Genomic DNA, 21006 nt, shown 5'->3' on the forward strand with positions numbered 1-21006 from the left:
GTTAAGCCTATTATCCCAAAATTATTCTACCCTCACATAAGTCAAATTACAACCTTAAAATTCCTCAAATGTGTGTGTTTAAATATGATATGACTGATTTTGCAGATAACTTACAAATTCATTAATTTTTTACTCTTGTATTTTAATTGAGTAGAGAGATAGGTTGAGTACTGGTGCAAGAAGAACTAATATAAGTTAATTGGATTAAAGCAGGGAACATATATCTCGATCAGCAAAAGCAAGTGACATTTATTTGGTAAATGATCTGTTGTAGCACACATGTCAAAATACGAGTAAACAAAGTGTAGTATATGAAAGTAACACTTGAATCATATCACAAAGACTCAAAGTTAATAAAACCAAAGGAAAGAAACGAAAAAAGAGGATTTTAGGTTTTTGGACAATTGAAATAAAAAAGAATACAATTATGCTCAACATATTAATCTACTAGTTCGATAATATTAGACATATCATCGATTATTACATTACCAATTTCCTAAGCATATTCAGTTCCTATTTGATTATAGCATCGATTAAACAAGTACTATCAAAACTATGTGAATTATATTTCTATTTTCTACATTAAGCATGATGGTTGAAGATTGGGCGGAGCTAATAAATAGGCTAAGTTAACACGCAAAGTTAAGGAACATACATCAATCAAATTTAATCAACACTATTATAACCAACTCGAATTAAGCAAACAAGTATACACAAAATAGGATTGAAAGGAATTGAAAGTAAAATATAATAACCTCAAAGTCTTGATGAAAATATGAAACAGTATAATAACCTTGGAGTTTAGCCGACCATGTAATCCTAATGCTCTCTAATTCGTAATATTGTCTAAAATTCCATAATTATGCTGTTTAGTTTAAATAATACAGTAAATGGGCTCTAAGAGCATTTGCCAGAAAAATATAAATGGACCAAAAACTAACTGATTTATTTTTATTTAGTCTAAAACAAAAACTCATTATTTGACTTTTGTGAACTCCCAATTGGCTTCTGACATCAACATGAAACTTGTAGCTCTTTCTCTTATATTTGTAAAGCATATTAGAATGTGTTGATCGGGATTTCGTAGCTCAATTTATCATCTACACAACGAGAAGGTATCAAAATATAACTTATTCCAAAAATAAACAGAAATAAAATAAAGCAAAATTAAATTTAACTTCAAAAACAAATAAAAAGCAATGAAAATGATATGAGAAGTCATAAAATTGTCATAGTAAAAAGTAATATATGGTGTAATAAAATACACTTATCAAATTCTCCCACACTTGAACTTTTGCACTTTGAGAAAAATTCTAACTTCAAAATTCAAAGCAGAATAAAAACGAAAAATCAAAAACAAAACCAGAACATGCGATTTTAAAGACTTTCAAGGTCTCATAGGGGTAAGCAAAATGATCATTCTAAGCTTCAAGTAACTTCTTGTGACAATAAAATAAATTAAGAGGACAATTACCAAAGAATACATCAGAGGTGGAAAGATCATCATAGGATATTAATCCTCTCAACTGTCAAGTGTTTAGGTTATGTGTTTACACTCAAAACACATCATAAAAGTTAGCACTACCATAAACTTGAAAAAATTCTACATCCACACTTAAAATACATGCACACAAAGATCAAAATGGCGTTATTCAGGTTGTAACGTGACCAATGTAAGGGTGAGATAAATTCTAAGGGGTACTAGGATAAAATCTAAAGGGACAAAAGAGAATTGAAAGTAACTGCGGAAGTTGAACTAATAATTAGTTTATTCACTTTCCAACTTTCTCTTATCTTTACAACCTTTTTCTCTCCTCTTTTTTTCAAGAAGGAATAATAATATGAATTTTCTTCCTTTTTTTTCTTCTGCCAACTGTTGAAATATCATAAATACTAATTCAACCTCACATAACTCCAAATAAGACTCCTTCATTTATTTAAATAGGTTCGTAATATATTTTTTCATTTTTAGGCTTGTAATGAGTTATAAATAAAAAATGGGATAAATAAGCTTAAAGGGGTTTCAAACAAAGGATGATAATTTCAAAGTTGATTTTTTGGCTAAGTGACTAAAAATAAAACAAAAACAAAATTGCTTTTATCAAACAAAAAGTTTCAACAAGAGTCAAATCAAGTTCTAGAGTGACTAACAAACATGAGTGAAATCACACAAGAAAGAAAAAGAAATGGAATTTTGTAAGTCGTCCATTATAAGGCTCAAATTCTCTCTCAAGATAATGATCTACCACAAATGATGCATAATTTAGAATTTAGACTATTTTATCATACTGAGAATGCAACAAAAGTTAATCATATCACACCATGAATATTTAGTCAAGAGAAGGGAGAAATTACTTACGCAACACAATCCAAAAAACCAACGAAAATGCATGCATAACTTTTTTTAAGAAAACAAAAAAACAAAAGAAAATGAAGAAAACAAATCAAGAAAAATAAATGACATCCTTCCCCCCACACTTAAAACACATATTCTCCTAAATGAAAGAAACAAACCTAAAATAAGAGAGAGGAGATAGAGGAAAGAACACACCCGAGGAGTCAATGTGGATATATGACTGCATTCATAGAGTTTCCCAATGAGAGCTCTTATATAATTTCCTATTCCAATGTGGGGCTCTCATGGAATAGCTTGAGGTGATTTCCATTGACTTTGAAATTTTCATGAGTGTCTTCTCTTTTCATTCCAGGATTAAAGAACATTATTCTATAGGTAAAAATATCGAACGGGAAAATGAAAATGGTCTTCTCTTTATTCTCCAATGAAATTTAGATATCATTTTTCATAATATCCAAAATCAAGGGGTTATGCCTCCTTTGGGGTTGTCTGACTACTTTTGCTCCATCTTCAAGTAAGATCTTATGGATACACATGGACGACATAATTTCAGGTGTCAGAAAATGTCCATCCAATTGTATTTTGATGTTTCCTTAATACTTATAACAAATTTTGTTCTTGTGCAGATTCAAGTTTAGATGAAATTATTTCAAGCAATTTTTCATTAAATTCAAAAAGCACAGAGAGTGACTTTAGCTCTAAAGTAAGTGGTTGCTTAATGGATGACAAAATTTTGGCAGCAAGAGCTATATTTACATCTGCAACATAAACTTTGTCAGTAGAAATCTCGTAAGAAATATCACCTTGTAAAGCAACTCCAATTTTAGTACAAACTGAACATAAGTGAGTATCAGTATAAACATCACAAGTATAAGTGTCATCAAAATCAGACAAAGAAGGGAAATCACCAAAAAGTTAATCAGGTGCAACAAGTTCTTTTAAGGTTCTATTTTGATAAGCCATAATATGATTATTAAATTAAAAATCAGAACCAAATCAATACACAATCAAATAAAGTCACTATCAAATATAACTTATAAAATCACTAATCAAATCAAAATCAAAATCAATTCAACACATAATCAAATAAAATCACTATCAAATATGACTAATAAAATCTAATGAAAAAACGATTAAAATAAAATCTACGAATTATGAAAATATTTATAATAATCAAATTAAATAGAATAACGAATTTACAGTTTTTTTTTTTGGATTTTTTTAAAAATATGAAAATAGAAAAAAGAGGAATTTACGATTTTGAGTGCCAAAATCCCCCATAAATCTCTTCAAAGGGAGCATTGTTTGTTGATTTTTTTCTTCTAATTTTCTGGAAAAAATTCTGAGCAATTCGAAATAGTAGCTTACATAGGCACCTGAGAGGTTGGGATACTTACCACTATATTGCAACCCTAAAAATCAACAAACAAAAATAAAAAATTGCTAACAAGACTAGAACTAGGATTCTAAAATTGGTTAAAATCAACAGAGAGTCCCCGACAACGGCGCCAATTGGATTTGTTGTCGCACACGGGTCAAAACATAAGTAAACAAAGTGTAGTATATGAAAGCGACACTCGAGACATATCACAAGGACTCTAAGTTAACTTAACCAAAGGAAAGAAACAAAAAAGGGGATTTCAGCTACTGGAAAAAATGTGCACGTGTTTCTCCTCAACGCGCATGCGTTTCATCATAATTAAGCAGCACGCTTGTGTTGGTGCATATTTCAGACACCCGGAATTGCTATTTAAATGGATGTTCGACTACTTTTTTAAGGGGGTCGATACCAAGGACTAAAAAGTGATAGAAAATAGAATTTTTGGAGCTTTTGAAGATCATTGAAGCCATTAGAGAGCTTATTATTCAACAATTTTTCATGCTATTGGAATACAAACTATTGGTATTTATTAATTTTAGCATTCTTTATGTTATGTCAAATTTAATGATGAACATATTTTTACTTGATTGAGACATATGATTGGATGATATTAATGTTATTGTTCTGACTCTTTGTTAATATTTAGTTATTGATTTTTTGCATTAATTTTTTTTTGTAACGATATTCGACTCGATCTTGATAAGTAGTGACTACTGCCCCTAGGGCTATCTATCTGAACTACTTTAACTGTTGAATTCGCTAATTGACTAAGGATAGTATGATTAAGAGGTATGACATAGGGATTAATGTGTTGTGTTTCCTTGATTAATGATATAATTAACCAGGGGGATTAAGGAAATAACTATTAGGCTAGCTAGCTACACGCCAAGGGATTAAGTGTAGCGGTTAAGTTAATTTTTCATGTAACTTTGTAGTCATTGCATGTCTATTAATACACGTTTTATCAATCAAGTAGAAAGGGGGGATTCTGATAATACGACTGGACCGCTTTCTTATTAACTTTATCAAAACATATTTCTTGTGTTTTCGACAAAAACAACTTACAAACCCCTCAATTACTGTTTTTAATTACGTCGCGCAACGTACCTTATTTTAAGTTCGCAATCCCAGTGGAGACGAATTTATTTTTATTACTTTGATAACAACACTAGTAAACTTGCTAGTAATTTTGTCATCATATTTAAATCTTAATTGTGTTCATGTTAAATAAATAACAAAATAAATGTCACAAGTTTTGGCGAACTTTAGTTGCAACATCCATTCCCTCCGGAAAGATTTGGCATGTCCTCAGGCTTTCATCATGTAAATTAGGGATTTGAATAAAAAACATCTGCATCTCGGACTTGAAATTTTCACTTAGCAGTCCTGCAGAATCTCAAAACCTTTTCTTTTTACCTATTTTATAGAAATATAATTTGCATAAAAAAAGTTTAAAGTTAAAAAGTTGGATTGCCTCCCCACAAACGCTTGTTTAATGTCATTAGCCCAATGCTTATTCTAGGGTTTCTTTATATATCTTCTTTTATTCGTCTTATTCTCTCTCATGAATTCTAGATAGGAAGGTAGTTGCTTCAAAACTTCATAGAATGGTGTACTTATCAACATCATTTTGAGAGGGACTGAAAACCTTGAATATGGCTTATCCTTAGTTAGAGTTAATGTCTCAGGAAGATTCTAAATAAGTGGGTTTAAGTTTTTCCTTTATTGTTCCTTGATCTTTTGTATGTGCCTTTTTAGTTAAGTCTTTCTCTAACTCAACTCATTTTGCTTCTTTCCCACTTTCTTTTTCAACAACAATTTTTTCCTTTTCTTCCTTACTGTCATCTTCACTCACTTTGTGGTGTTCATTTGAGTTAGTTTGAGTTTTGGCATTGGTTTTTAGATCAAGTAGGTCCTTGACTAAATGAACAATCTGCACTGCCATATTTTTTATTGCAACGTCTATGCATTTCTGGTTTTCCATAGTCACTTGCATGAACATATCTTGTGTTTCTTCCAATCTTAATATATTGTCCTGTTGAGGAGGATTCTAGTATTTTATGATAAATAATCATATCAACTGATTTAATGTATCCTCATACCTTGTTGTATTGCCTTGTTGAGGATGATTTGGGTATGGTTGTTGTCTAATGGATGGATTTGCATATTATCCATAATTTGAATTGTTGTTATTTTGATATTGCCATGTTCTTTGTTAGTTGTTCAAGTAGTTTATTACTTTGTATAGTAGAGGGCAATATTATGTGGTATAATTTCCAGTGCAAAGCTTACAATAATAAAGTTTCCCATATATGTGAAAACTTTGACAGTTTTGTTACTTTTCATGAACAACTTTTTAACAAAACTAGCTAACACAATTAGTAGGTTAATGACTATAAACAAAATATACAAATATTGATAGATTTACACAAATATAAATAATACTTATAATAATAAAAGTTTTGTAGTGTCTTTAAAAACTAGCACCAACCCCCCGATAACGATGCCATTTTGTTATTGAGAACAAAAGTAAGTTTTATACTTATCATATCCACAAAGACTCGTAGTATCAAAGGCCGTTAAACAAATTCTAAGATGTTAAGTAGAAAAGCTTTTTACATTTGTTTTGATGCGTGAAAATAAATGACAGAAAATAAAATGAATATTTCAGTGTTAGCAATAAGAAAGCTTGCTAAAGATAGATTTTGTCATTACGTATTTATCATGCATAACTATAGTCAATAATATGCTCCTTTACTCAACTATTAATATCACCACTTGTTGCTGTCATTCGTATCTCTTTTTGGTCTAAGCATCGTGAGATTATTGCATTAGCTAATAGTCGATATCTCGGTCTATCAACAAACACAGAGAATTACGTTCCAACAATTATAAAATAAAAAAAATCCATATTGATCCTACTACAGTATGTGGAGATATTGAACCTAATCCTATGTCTAAGCATTACCATCCAATAAATGATTATCTTGGATCTAGTAATGGCAAGCACCTTTTGAATGTCAATTCATACCATGAAATCAAGTTTTAGGTAGAAAATTTAAAACAAAAACGAAGATTAAATAGTCATCAATGTTAAAGCTTGAGTATACTTACATAAAACACCATGAACTATTTAATACATGAATATAATGGCTACATCTAATCCCTAACAAATAGAATTTTAGCTATACTTACTCATCATAATTGTAACGGTAATCCCAGAAAGTTGAGGTTGGAAGTCTATCTGCCTTGTCACTTGAGTAAAAATTCTGCCTTCAGACCCCTCTCTTATTCTCATATCTTAGACCAAGGTGAACCTATTTGAATTATGTACTACCTCAATCCACCAAAACTCCATTTGAACAAAACTTGAAGCCATAGTTTATAGGCGTGGATTGAGGGGCCTTTCAGGGCACACCACCCTTGCATTTAGTGAGTGTGCTTTCTTCTAGATTAAACAATGCTAACTGTCTGACAGGTGGAGCTAGCCTCATTACATTGCTAGTTGCATCACCCTTGTACTTAGTGTGCAAAGACTTTCTTTACAACGAAGTAATTTTTCCTGGACATGCCATATGGCCTCATGAGCTTACATAACACGCCTATTCTCATGGCCTAGCTAGCCTTGATTTTTCAGGGTTTTTCCCTAGGTCGGACCTTATGTCCTAAATTATGGTTTTCCAGTCCTTTTTCCATGGCCTAGATAGCCTTTATTATATCATTTTTCGTAGATAAATATGTTTTTTTTAAACTTATTGCTTGTAATATAAGTTAATAAGTGCCTACGTATTTTACGTAAATTTGACACTTATCAGGTTCCATAGTAGTTTTAGGTCGAATGGTGGTATACACAAATATCACCTTGATAATAAATTATGACACTTTCATGACATTCTATGTAGTATTCCCATGATGGATCAATCCAATATAAATATTAATTCTAATATGTATACCTATGTGCATAATTGTTAACTCTGTATCCATGACCTGTGAGATGTGTTCATCAGTCTTTCCATATAATTGTCTCAATGCTTTAATGTTATCCTATTTCATAATAAATCTTTACTACAAAGAATTTAAGAGTAGTGTCCTTATGTTGAATGGGGTCTCACGGTTAAGTCATAATTAATGCTTCATCAAACAGACAATCTATTCTAGGGACTATATTACTTTGGATAACAAACATAATAACGAAATGTCTTATTATTTCTAATAGATAATTTAATAAAATTACCAAGTTCTAATAAAACTATTGACCTCTAGAGATTACACCAACAATCTCTCACTAGCACTAGTGTCGTTCAGACATACACATAATACCCCTAGATCTACTATGACCATCATGCTTTTGTTACACAAGATAATTTTTAAATGGGTCAGTGACATTGTAAAGTGTTGATACTATATATATATATATATATATATATATATATATATTATATATATATATATATATATATATATATTATCTCTCGAATAAGGTTATAATACATATTGCTGGCGAGATCTAGGCTCATTAGTTTGTGCATGACACCATCGTTATTATAATAAAGTTCATTGGGGTCCACAATGCTATGGACTATGCCAAGTTCACTAATGAACTTCTTGATCCAAACACATTCTTTTACTGCATTTGAGGCATCAATATACTCAATCTTAGTTGTATAATCAACAATTGTATCCTGATTTTAACCTTTCCATCTTATAATGCCACCATTTAAGCAAAACACATAACATGATTGCGATTTAAAGTCATCTTTATCTTTCTGAAAGCTAACATCAGTGTATCCAATTACATTGAGCTCTTCGTGATTTACATATATCAAGATTGAGTCCTTAGTCCTTCTCAAGTACTTAAGGATATTCTTAACAACAATCCAATGAGAATCACAAGGATCAAACTAGTACCTAATCGTTGCACATAAAGTATACGAAACATCTGGCCGACTACATAGCATGGCATACATAATAAATCTTACTGCATATGCATATGGGATCTCATTTATGTGATCCTTTTCTTCCTTAGTTGAAGGGGATTTTTTATCGACACAATCCATGTTTCATAGGTATGAATCCATTATTCGAATCATGCATATTAAGGTGTCTAAAAACTTTGTCTATGTAGGTACTATGGCTTTGGCCAAGCAGTGTTTATGATCTGTCTCTATAAATCCTGATTCCCAATATACGGGCTGATTCATCCAATTCATTCATAGAAAACCATTTGCCTAGTCAAGTTTTCACTTGTGGAAAGGTAGGGACATTTGTTTCCAATGAGTGACATGCCATCTACATATAATATCATAAATATGGTCATGTTCCCATTAACATTCTTATAGACACATGTTTCATATTCATTTTTAATGAAACCATGTAGTTTTAGAGTTTCATCAAAACGAGGATTCCATCTTCTAGAAGATTGCTTCAATCTGTAGATTGATCATTATAACTTTCATATCTTTTTGGCTTCCTTTAGAATGTCAAATTCTTTATGTTGTGTCATGTACACACAATCAAGGAGATTCCCATTAAGGAAAGCAGTCTTTAAATTCATCTTCCATATATCATAATCATAAAATGCATAAATTTCAAGTAAAATTTGAATAGATTTGAGCATTTCAAATGGCGAAAAGGTTTCATCATATTCTACACCATGAATTTTCTTATAGCCCTTAGCGACCAGTTGTTCCTTATATGTGTGTACCTTACCATCCATCTTAGACTTCTTTTTAAATACCCACTTGCATCATAGACGATTAACTCCTAAAGAAGACTATACTAATTTCCATACCTAGTTTGTTTCCATAGAACCCATTTCAGATTTCACGGCCTCTAGCCACTTCTCGAACTCAAGACCAATGATGGCCTATTGTTAGGTCACTAGCTCATCTTGATCCGTGGGTAATACATCACCTTGATTAGTTAGGAGATATACATATCTCTTAGGTAGGTGAAATTTCCTATTTGATATATGTTGTTCTTTCTCTACTTAAGTAGGTTTCCCTTCCAAAAATGCTTGTGTTTCTTGCTCTTGTTTCTCCATAGGTGTGTCACTACTTTAAAATTCTTGAATTTATTCAAGCTCTACTTTCCTTGTGATGATTCCTTTGGAAATTAAGTCCTTTCCAAGAATACTACCATTTGAGCGACAAATACTTTTCCTTTAGAAGGATTGTGCAAGTAGTACCCTCTTGTTTATTATAATACCTCATAAAGAAGCACTTATCATATTTGGGCTCAAGCTTAGTTGAAATTTATCATTTTACATAAAGTTCACAACTCCAAATCTTCATGTAAGACATATGTTATCTCCTACCACTCCATATCTCATATGGCGCCTTCTAAACTATTTTGGATGGAACATGGCTAAGGGTATAAGCTGGTGTCAATAGAGTCTCTCCCCAAAAGGACTTTGGAAGATCAATATGACTTATCATGGAGCAGACCATGCATTAGTTTCTTCTCTTATATACACCATTTCCTTATGGTGTTCTAGGAGGAGTAAGTTGGGATAAAATCCCACACTCTTTTATAATGTCATTAAAATTTATGCTTAAACATTCACGACCTCGATCTGATCAAAGGGTTTTAATATCCTTCCTTTTTTGGTTTTGTAATTCATTTTAGAATTGCTTAAACTTTTAAAAGGATTCAAATTTTTGTTTCATTAAATACACATTACCATATCTGTTATAATCATCAATAAATATGATGAAGTACTGAAAACCTCTTTTGGATGGGGTGTTTATTAGTCCATTTATATAAGTATGTATGAGGGCCACAGGATCACTGACCCTTTCACCTTTTCTTATGAATGGGGACTTTTTTATCAAGTAAACAAGATCTGCATGTCTCATATGATTCATAATAAAAAGAGTCCAATAGTCCATCTTTATTGAGTTTGGAAATGTGTTTCTCATTTATGTGGCCTAAGTGATAATGCCAATGGTAAGTCGAATTAAAATCGTTAGGTTTCATCCTTTGTATTAATGTTATAAATTGACATTTCAAGATCAAGGACACATAATTCATTGTTCATTTATGTAGTAGCATAGAAAATATCATTTAAATAAATAGAGTAACAATTGGTCTTTATTATAAATGAAAAACCAAACTTTTCCAAACAAGAAAGAAATAATACTCTGGCTAATTGCAGTTACATAATAACAATTCTCTAACTAAATTAACAAAACACTAGGTAAAGTTAATACATAAGTTCCTATGACTAAAGCAACAAACTTTGATCCATTTCCAAATCATATATAAAATTCAACTTTTGCTAATTCTCCACTCCTTTTTAGCCCTTACATATTGTACTTGTCAAAAAGTATAAAATGTGTGGCACCCCTAAGCTAGTAGAGGTGACTAGAGGTCTTAGTAATTTTCTGTCGGTTTAGGGCTTATACGTGTTTAAGAGAGGCCCTAACTGACAGTGTTTATGGTTATGAGAGAGCAAGCTCACGTGAATTGATAAGCTCTTTGGTTTTTATGTGTGTATCACGTGCCTTTTCAATCTGTGTATCGTGTCTTTAGGATTTGTCCTCTCATCCATTAGGGATGAGGTATTAATATAATATTTCTGGTCTACGGTTTCCTTGGGAATTATAACAAGCCACTTAGTCAATGGTGGACCATTGAATCCCTATTCCTAAGGAGACTTGCATTATCCTACTGACCCAGACTTCTGTGTGATTAGGGAACATCTTTTCCCGCATTTCCCATGACTGGGCGAGTGGGAGCACTCAGGGAAAGGTAGTCCCTAATGGTGGGTGGTGATGGGCATTACCCCTATAGGCAGTTTAGAATCCCCCATCAATAAGTATTTTACAAATATATCACTACACACTCCTTCAACTATAAGGAATTTGATAAAAGGTAAAATGGTTTAAACAACAAAGTGTATGGGTTATTGATATGAGGGGATCCAAGTCCCTCAGGTGAGGCGTTGAGTCTCTCGGGTGAGACTTAGGTCCAAACCCTTAAGTAAGACTTGCAGGTTAAGTCTCTCAGTCCAAACTTCACTTATGTCGCTCAGGCGAGACTTTATGTTGGACCTTGTTTGAGGCGATATCAAGTCCCTCATGCGAGGCTTTTAGAGGGGCTTGTTAGATGGTACTCTCCATCCTTTAGGCGAGATCATATTTTGAGCCTGACTGATGAGACTCAAAGTCCCTCAAGGGAGGCGTTGAGCCTCTCGGTCGAGACTTTGATCAAGCCCTCAGGCAAGACTTTATGTAAAGACTCTTGGGCCAGACTTTGGTCGTGACCTTTGGGAGAGACTTTAAGCTAGACCCCACAAGAGGAAACTCTAGGTCATTCAGGAGGAGCGTTAAGATAACATGTTTGACGTGACTCTAATCCCCTTAGGCGAGATTATATGTTGAGCCTAGCTGAATAGACACCAAGTCTCTCAGGCGAGGTGTTGAGCCTCTCAGACGGGGCTTTAGTCTAACTCTCAAATAAGAATTTAAGTAAATTCTCTTGGACCAGACTTTGGTAGCGTCCCTTGGGTGAGACTTTAAGCTGGATCTTGCCCTTGGGAACTCCTAGCCATTAAGGCGGGGAATTCATATAAGACTATTTGATGTGACTCTCATATCCTTAGGCGATATTATATGTTAAGCTTGACTGATGAGACTCCAATTCCCTCAGACGAGGAGTTAAGCCTATCAAGGGCAATTTCGATTAAGCCCTTAAACAAGAATTTAAGTAAAGTCTCTAGGGCCAGACTTCGATCACGTTCCTAGGGTAAGAAATAAAGCTGGATCAGGCCCGAGGAAACTCCTAGTCACTTAGGCATGGTATTTAGATAAGCCTATTTGATGGGATTCTCACTCCCTCAAGCGAGATTATATGTTTAGCCTGACTGATGTGACTCTAAGTGCCTTAGGCGAGGAGTTAGGCCTCTCGTCTGAGACTTCGATAAGACCCCCATACAAGAATTTAAGTAAATTATTTTAAGATAGACTTCGACCGCGTACCATGGGTAAGACTTTAAGCTGGATCTCACTCGAGAAAACTCCAAGTCACTCCGGAAGTGCATTTAGATAAGCCTATTTTATGGGACTCTCAGTCCCTCAGACGAGATTATATGTTAAGCCTGGATGATGAGACTCTAATTCCATTAAGTATGGAATTGGGCCTCTTAGGCAGGACTTCAATCAAGCCCTCAGACAAGACTTTAAGTAAAGTCTCTTAGTACAAACTTCGGTCGCATCCCTTGGGAGAGACTTTAGCTCGATCCCACCCGAGGAAACTTCAAGTCACACAGGAGGGGCGTTTAAATAAGCTTGTTTGATGGGGTTCTAAGTCCCTAAGTCTAGATTATATGTTTAGCTTGGCTTATGAGACTCCAAGTCCCTCAGGTGAGGTGTTGGACTTCTTGGTAGGACTTTCTTCAAGCCCTCAGACAATACTTTAAGTAAAGTCTCTTGGGTCAAGTCCCTATGGAGATACATCAATTTGGATCCCTCCCGAGGAAACTCCAAGTCACTAGGGGGGGGGGGGGGAATTAAGATAATCTTGTTTAATGGGACTCTTAGTCCCTAAGGTGACATTATATGTTCAACTTGACTGATGAGACTCAAAGTCCCTTAGGCAAGGCGTTGTGCCTCTCGGATGGGACTTCGATCAAGCCCATAGACAAGACTTTAAATAAAGTCTCTTAGGCCAGACTTGGATCATGTCCCTTGGGCAAGACTTTAAACTGGATCCCGTCCATGGAAATTATAAGTCACTCAAGCAAGGTGTTTAGATAAGCATGTTTGATGGTACTCTCATCCACTCATTCAAAATTATATGTTGAGCGTGAGTGATGAGACTTCAAGTCCTCATACGAGGCATTGGCCTTTTCGGACGTGACTTTGATCAATTACTCAAACTTTGGTCACGTTCCTTGGGCGGGGCTTCTTGGGCTAGATTTTGTTCGTGTTCCTTCAGCGAGAATTTACCTTAGATCTCTCCCGAGGAAACTCCAAGTCACTTAGGCAGGGTGTTTAGATAAGCCTATTTGATGGGATTCTTATTCCCTCATAAGAGATTATATGTTGAGCCTAACTGATGAGACTCAAAATCCCTCATCAGAGGTGTAAGGCATCTCAGGCATGACTTCAATTAAGCCCTCAAACAAGATTTTAAGTAAAGCCTCTTGGGCCAGAATTTAGTCGCGTTCCTTGGGCAAAACTTTAAGCAGGATCTTGCATGAGGAAGCTCCAAGTCACATAGGAGGAGTTTTTAGATAAGTCTATTTGATAGGACTATCATTCCCTTAGGAAAGATTATATGTTGATCCAGACTTATGAGACTCGAAGTCCTTTAGGAGAGGCGTTGGGCCTCTCGGACAGGACTTCACTCATGCCATCAGACAAGACTTTAAGTAAAGTCTCTTGGGCCAGACTTTGGTCGCTTACCTTGGGAGAGACTTTAGATGAGATGTCCCCCGGTGGATAGGACGATCATATCGCTCTTAAGGGAAATAATCATCTTCTTGTGGAAGTCCAGTGTATTCGTATTTCCTTAAGAGACGACAAGTATCTTCCTATGGAAGACCGGGTTTTCTGTATAGCCTGGAAAGGTGTCTAGGGCCTTCTTGTAGAAGTTCATTATAACTGTATTGCCTAGAAAGACGACAAGGATCTTTCTGTGGAAGTCCAACATGGTTGTATTACATAGAAAGGCGACAATGATCTTCCTATGGATGTCAAGCATAGTTGTATTTCCTGTAAAGGAGGCAAGGATCTTCATGGGAAGTCCAACATAGTTTTATTACCTGTAAATGCGACAAGGATCTTCCTGTGTAACTCAAACATACATAATAAGGTAATTAAAATGTTCTTCCTGCTCATTAACATTCAAAAGTTTGTACATAGGCAAACGATATTCCTCTTCAAGAATTACAAATAGTCTAATTGTAATAATATTTTAAAAGAATACAATTCTAGGTTTTGGGTATGAGTCGTCCATCCAACTCTTGCAATTTGTATGTTCTGTGTGGGAGCTTCTGGAATATGCGGTGTAGTCCCTCCCAATTGGGTTGTAACTTTCCGTGTTATGCTGGAAGAACAACTTGTCTTAGTATCAGGTCTGATTCTTACATTTTTCTTAACAATACCTTGGAATTATATCTTTTAGAAACTCTATGCTTGGCAAAGAATTCCCAGATGTGGGCTACGTCTCTTAACTCATCGACCAAATTCGTGACACACTTTCGTCCCACATTGTTCACCTCCTTATTGAATTGGGAGTGTCTCCATGAGAAGCATAACATCCTACCCTTATACCTTGGTAAGAGAATCTCTTTGGTAGTCGAGTGGGGCATGGTATGGTATGACCAAAATATCTCGTGGAGTAATTCGACCCACAACCCCTTGGCAACGTCAAGCTTCTTCTTGAGTCCCATCAGGATCACTTTGTTTGTTGAATTTGTCTGTCCATTAGCTTGCGGGTGAAAAACATAGACGAACTTCATTTGAACTCCTAATTCATGACAAAATTAATTGGCTTGTGATCACACTTAATGACAAAAGCCTCATTGTCCTTTAGCAAGGTGGGCCAATAAATCCCCACCCTAAGTAGTTTGTGGGAGACAACTCTACCGACAATATAATTGCCGCATGCATCTTGATGGACCTCGAAGAGGATTAAGACGGTCTGTTTATCCCTTAAATATCGTATCATTGGGGAGGCTTTACCCGTCTTATAAAGTTTTCCTGCGAGCAGGGTGTACTTTGGGAATGCTTTTGAACCTTTTTTTGATTCCCTTTCATCTTGTGGGAGTTTTCTCTCTTTCAAATAGCGCAATGTAGGCAACATACAAATTGATTCAGGGTAACTTCTAGGGCGCAAATTTCATCTACCTCAATACTGGGGGCATCGAGCGACTCCTAAATTAGTGTTTGATTAATCCTCATTGTGTTTGAACTAGAGAGTTTGGACAGGAGGTCTGCTCCAATGTTCTTCTTCCTTGGAACATGTTATACTTAAAAAAATATAAAGCGTGTTGATAAGCTTCTTACCTTATGGAGATATTTTATCAAATGTGGTTCTTTGGCCCGATACTTTCCAGCGACTATCTGGGAGTTGCTTTTGGCCTTCAACCTGGAGACAACCATTTATAGGGCGAGAAACATGTCGACAATGAGAGCTTCGTATTCTTCCTAGTTATAGTTGGTTTAAATTCAAACTTTAGTGCTTATTCAATCAATATGTACCTTATGGAGGTGAGTCCCTCAACTAGGGGCGAGTTCCTCAGCTGAAGGCAACACCTTTAGTTAGTGATGAGTCATCACCTCCTTTCCAGATGTCTCTTGAGTAGCTAAAATGTAAATGGGGGATGTCAAACATCACTCGAATGACTCTAGAGACATCAAAACATTACTAGTTTATGAAATCTTGAAAGCTTATTAGGAAAGGAGCATGGTTGACATTTAATGCAAATCATGATGGTTTTCCTAGGGAAAACCATCCTAACTCATTTTCTTACATGTATCCTCAATGCGTGGAAACCTTTCCATTCCTTGTGACAGTTACTCCATGAAGTGGGTATGTTGCTTGTGTTATTGGTCTTCTATAAAATGCCATAATATATTTTCCAGGAAAATATTTTCCATTTCCTTCCTTTTGGAACCTCCATTTTGTTTCCTCAGGAAAAAAACATAGGCATAAGAAAGCTTCATAGAAAAAAAGGGATTACGAGGTTCATCCTTCTCCCCATGTCATAAACACTACTATTTTTTTCATCCTATTCCTTTTCGTTGAAATCTAATGACTAGGAAGAAATCCAAATGTGTTTATGTTCCAGACATTTCGTCTATATACTAAAGTCCTGACACGATCAAAAGGTTTCATCAGGGTATTAGATTTTCCAATACAAGGCACAAAGAGGACATGGTATTGGAACCCTGCTTAAAAATAGAGAGAGCCAACATGACGACCAGGGGCGGAGCATCTGCTCCTTATTTTTACTTTTATCTCCCCCTTATCCATGAGCTAAGGATTCTTATTTGTTTTACACCTTTTAAGGCAAACTTTTGGGCAACTATTAATGTCATCCCTTCCCATATCACGCCTAACATGTTGAGATTTCTTAGGGCTTTCCAGATAATATGTTATAACATAAGCGTCCCCTACTGTTTGGTTATTCCTTTCCTTCTTTGGCATATAGATCCTACCCAAAAGTGGTTGGATAACTTTGCACGCCAAATTAGGTAGGTGTTTGTTGAAGATCTATGTGAATCCTTATAAGGATTAGAAATAAATTTGTATGGGTCAGAGGGCGAGACGACACATCTATGGTGACCACAAGGGCAATATGTGATATTCACTTTCCTTTATCATAGAAACCAAATCCTCAAATCATCAAAGGGATAAACTCTAGCTCCATTTCTCCCATCGAATAAGAGGTGATTCAGATTTTGAGTTGCGTCCAGCTCTTGAACTCTCGTATTCTACTTACCCGGAACCAAGAAGATGTGTATGGGATAAAGAAGTACCTAGGTAAACTTTATGGTATAAAAGGAACCTTCTAACTTGATCCCCTATTTTATTGTTTTACTCATATTAACAAGACCCTTTTGTAGAGGATATGACGAGAATCTCACTTGGCAAGAGGAGAGAGCGATTGGTTTGGATGCAAGCGTCACAGTGACCTGCGGGCCTTCTCCCGCCCTTTCCTAGGGATTTAACTGCAACTGGAGATAAGAAATAGGGAGAGACTCCTCGTTATTTCGAAGCTTGCCCTCCCTAGAATCAACGACTATGAGATAGTACTTCCAGACCTTTAGGAAGCCTTCAAACAATAGATAAGGAAGGAAAAGTAGTCTTGGCACTTGTTCCTACGACATGAATTCCTACACCCTCATTGTAGAATGACGCTTCCTTCAGTGAAATTGAGTTCGATAGGCGTCATCTCTCCTAGTCATAAAATTTTCCTATAGATTATTAGTCATTTCTCAATAAGTCTTATTCTTACTTAACGAACCTCTTGGAGGTCCAAATGTTGAGGTGTCTCCTGGTGGAGAGAGTTCAGTGGGAGAAACATCTCTGGATGATCCGAGAGTTGCAATCAAAGGTGGACCTTATTGTAGGTAGCATGCAAGAGCGTCATATGGGTGGTGATGATGAAGGAAATATATGATTTGAGACACGTTCCAGAGAGGTGGCCACTAAGTCTTTGGCTCACGTTAAGGAAGGAAAACGTCTAGAGAAGTCACTCGAGGAAGCTCTCAACTCTGTAAAAGGTCTAATGGAGGAGACGTCATTTCTCAAGGATGAGATTATAGTAACCTCTGACCAATATTTTAAGAGGGCGAGGGAACATATATCCTTCTTATTCTCAAACCTACACTTGAGTTGGATGGATCTGTTTCAAGTGGTTCGAGATGTACAACTGGTGGATGACGAGTAACTCACAATGCTATGGCCCTTTTTTGTAATATGACATCTTCTATAATATCTCAATTTGTTTAATATTTTGAATGTTCTTCGTATTTGTATATCCACTTTTTTGCTGGTAATCTATTCTCAGCTCATACTTAGGCGAAATTGATTTGTTATGCATAGACCCCAAGTCCTTGACCTCCAAATGGGAGGTAGTTCAGGTTCTTTATGAGGGTTAAATGTAATAATAGCCCTGATGGGCGGTTAGGATTCCTTATACGGATTTGGCATTCCTGATTTCCTTAAGGGGAGACAAATCCCTATGGGTATCCAACATTTCTAATCTCCTTAAAGGGCGACAAGGATCCCAACATTTTTTATTGCCTCAAGGGGAGGAAGGATCCCTCTTGGGGATCCAGTACTTGATTGCTTCTAAGGGTGATAAGGATATCTCATAAAGGTCAACCTGTTTTAAACACGTCTAATGTAACACCCTTCTAAAATACCCCAAATATTTAATTAAAACAACAAATATATATCAGAGTAGATATGCAATTAAGGGTGTCACACAATCACTTCACACCATTCACCAAAATAACTGTCATGCTCTTTATTTAATCAAAATAAACATTGCATAATTTGCAGCGGATAGAAATCAAATCAATCATGCAAAACATGTAACACATTACATGTAAACTGGTTCAACAACCAACAATAAAACAATTAAAACATCCCTTCCCGATGTTACATCTACCAGAGCATGACCCACTAAGGAACTACACTAGACTCCAAGTACTAGCTCCTACTCAATCACTGCTCGTTACCTGAAAAATAGTTGTAAGGGTGAGTTCCTCAATCGATATAATAAGCATTATAAAATATCATGTAATGCTAAGTAATTTAACACATATCATCACCCTAATCAGATCACACATATTCAGCAACGGCAATATCAACTCATAATCATCATCATCATCATACTCAAACTCAACACAACCATAAAACACACGTATAATATTGGAATACATCCATTCATATTATACGCCATACATACATATATTATGCAATGAGACTCCATGCATGCGGTACCGACTATTCGTGAATATATAGTTCAACCTCACCGATCAAATCCAGATACGGCTACCAAGCTCACTAGTCCCACTCATTTGAGACCTAGTGACTCACTCACTAATTCCTCACCATGGGAATTAGCTACCACCCCAAGGGCTATGATATGCACGCTAATCACCTAGCATGCAAACATCAACAACAATCCACAATACTAACTCACTAATTCCTCACCATAGGAATTAGCTACCACCATAAAGGCCACAATATGCAAGCTAAATCACTTAGTCATGCAAACATCAACAATCATCCACAATGGACATATGCTCACACTCTAAGCCATAAACAGTCCATTCATAATTTCATACATGATAGATACATTCACGACATTATGCATATCATCATACATCATCAACATATTCACCATATAATCATATCATGTCATACCACATAGTCAATCACAGCATTAGCACACTCTACTAATACCTATACTACTCAAAACAACGGGAAATGATCCCTACTCTATCATACATCAGCTAAATTACATTACTCAGCTGAACAACCGAAAACTGCACAACAACAGCACATAAAAATCACAATCCTGCCCATACGCGTACTGCCTAGTCCCATACGCGTATGGCCCAATTCTCAGCCAATCCCATACGCGTACCACCTATCTCATACGCGTATGCTACGCGTACCACTTCCCCATACGCGTACCAACAGAGACCAAACCACGTTCAAAACATCATCTTCCTCATCCATACGCGTAATGCCTAGTGCCATACGCGTACCAGGCCATCTCATACGCGTATTGCCTAGTGCCATACGCGTATGACCAGAAACCAGATTTTCAGATCTGCTATGGTTTTCTCTGCTACGAGATCTCCCAATTTCAACCTCCTACAATCCAATTTTTCACATTAATCGTTCATATCATCTAACACGAATCATACCTTATTCGATTTCACAATTGCTAACATTATTACATCTAATTCCTACGAATTTCTCCAATTAAACCCATATTTCGTTCATCCAATATTTTCACAAATTTTCAGCATACATCATTCTAATCGGAGTCAAAATCAATGGTTTATCACTACCCACTACATGTTATCCCATAATACCCATTAAACGACGATAAACCCCCCTTACCGGAGTTAATCCGGCGAATCTTTAAGCTTCAAGCTCTTCCTCTCTCCAACCCTTGTTCTCTGGTTCTCTTTGCCCTTTTCCACTTTTCTGTCTCCTTTTCCTTTTCACGTGAAAAATAACCCTTTTTACCAAATGGGACCTTTTTTTTTTAATTCCAACTTTTATTCCAATAATAATAATAATAATCCAATTAATTAATTAAATTAATAAATATTATATTAATTAAATTAAATAATTATCCTTATTTCATCGGGGTGTTACAACTCTCCCCCACTAAAAGAGTTTTCGTCCTCGAAAACATACCTCAAGAGAATAACTCCGGATAAGACTCCTTCATCTGACTCTCAAGTTCCCAAGTTACATTGCCACCTGCTGGTCCTCCCCAAGCTACCTTCACCAAAGCAATCTCTTTACCCCGCAACTGCTTCAACTCTCGATCCTCAATCCTCATAGGTGATGTTTCAACAGTCAGGTTATCTCTCACCTGGACATCATCTACTTGGACCACATGCGACGGATCATGAATGTACCTCCTCAACTGAGACACATGAAAAACCTCATGCAAATTCGCAAGTGACGGCGGTAAAGCGATACGATAGGCTACCTCTCCTATCCTCTCCAAAATCTGATAAGGACCAATAAATCGAGGTGTCAACTTCTTCGACTTCAA

The sequence above is a fragment of the Lathyrus oleraceus genome, chromosome 4, assembly GCF_024323335.1.
Source record: "Lathyrus oleraceus cultivar Zhongwan6 chromosome 4, CAAS_Psat_ZW6_1.0, whole genome shotgun sequence".
Taxonomy (NCBI): Eukaryota; Viridiplantae; Streptophyta; class Magnoliopsida; order Fabales; family Fabaceae; genus Lathyrus; species Lathyrus oleraceus.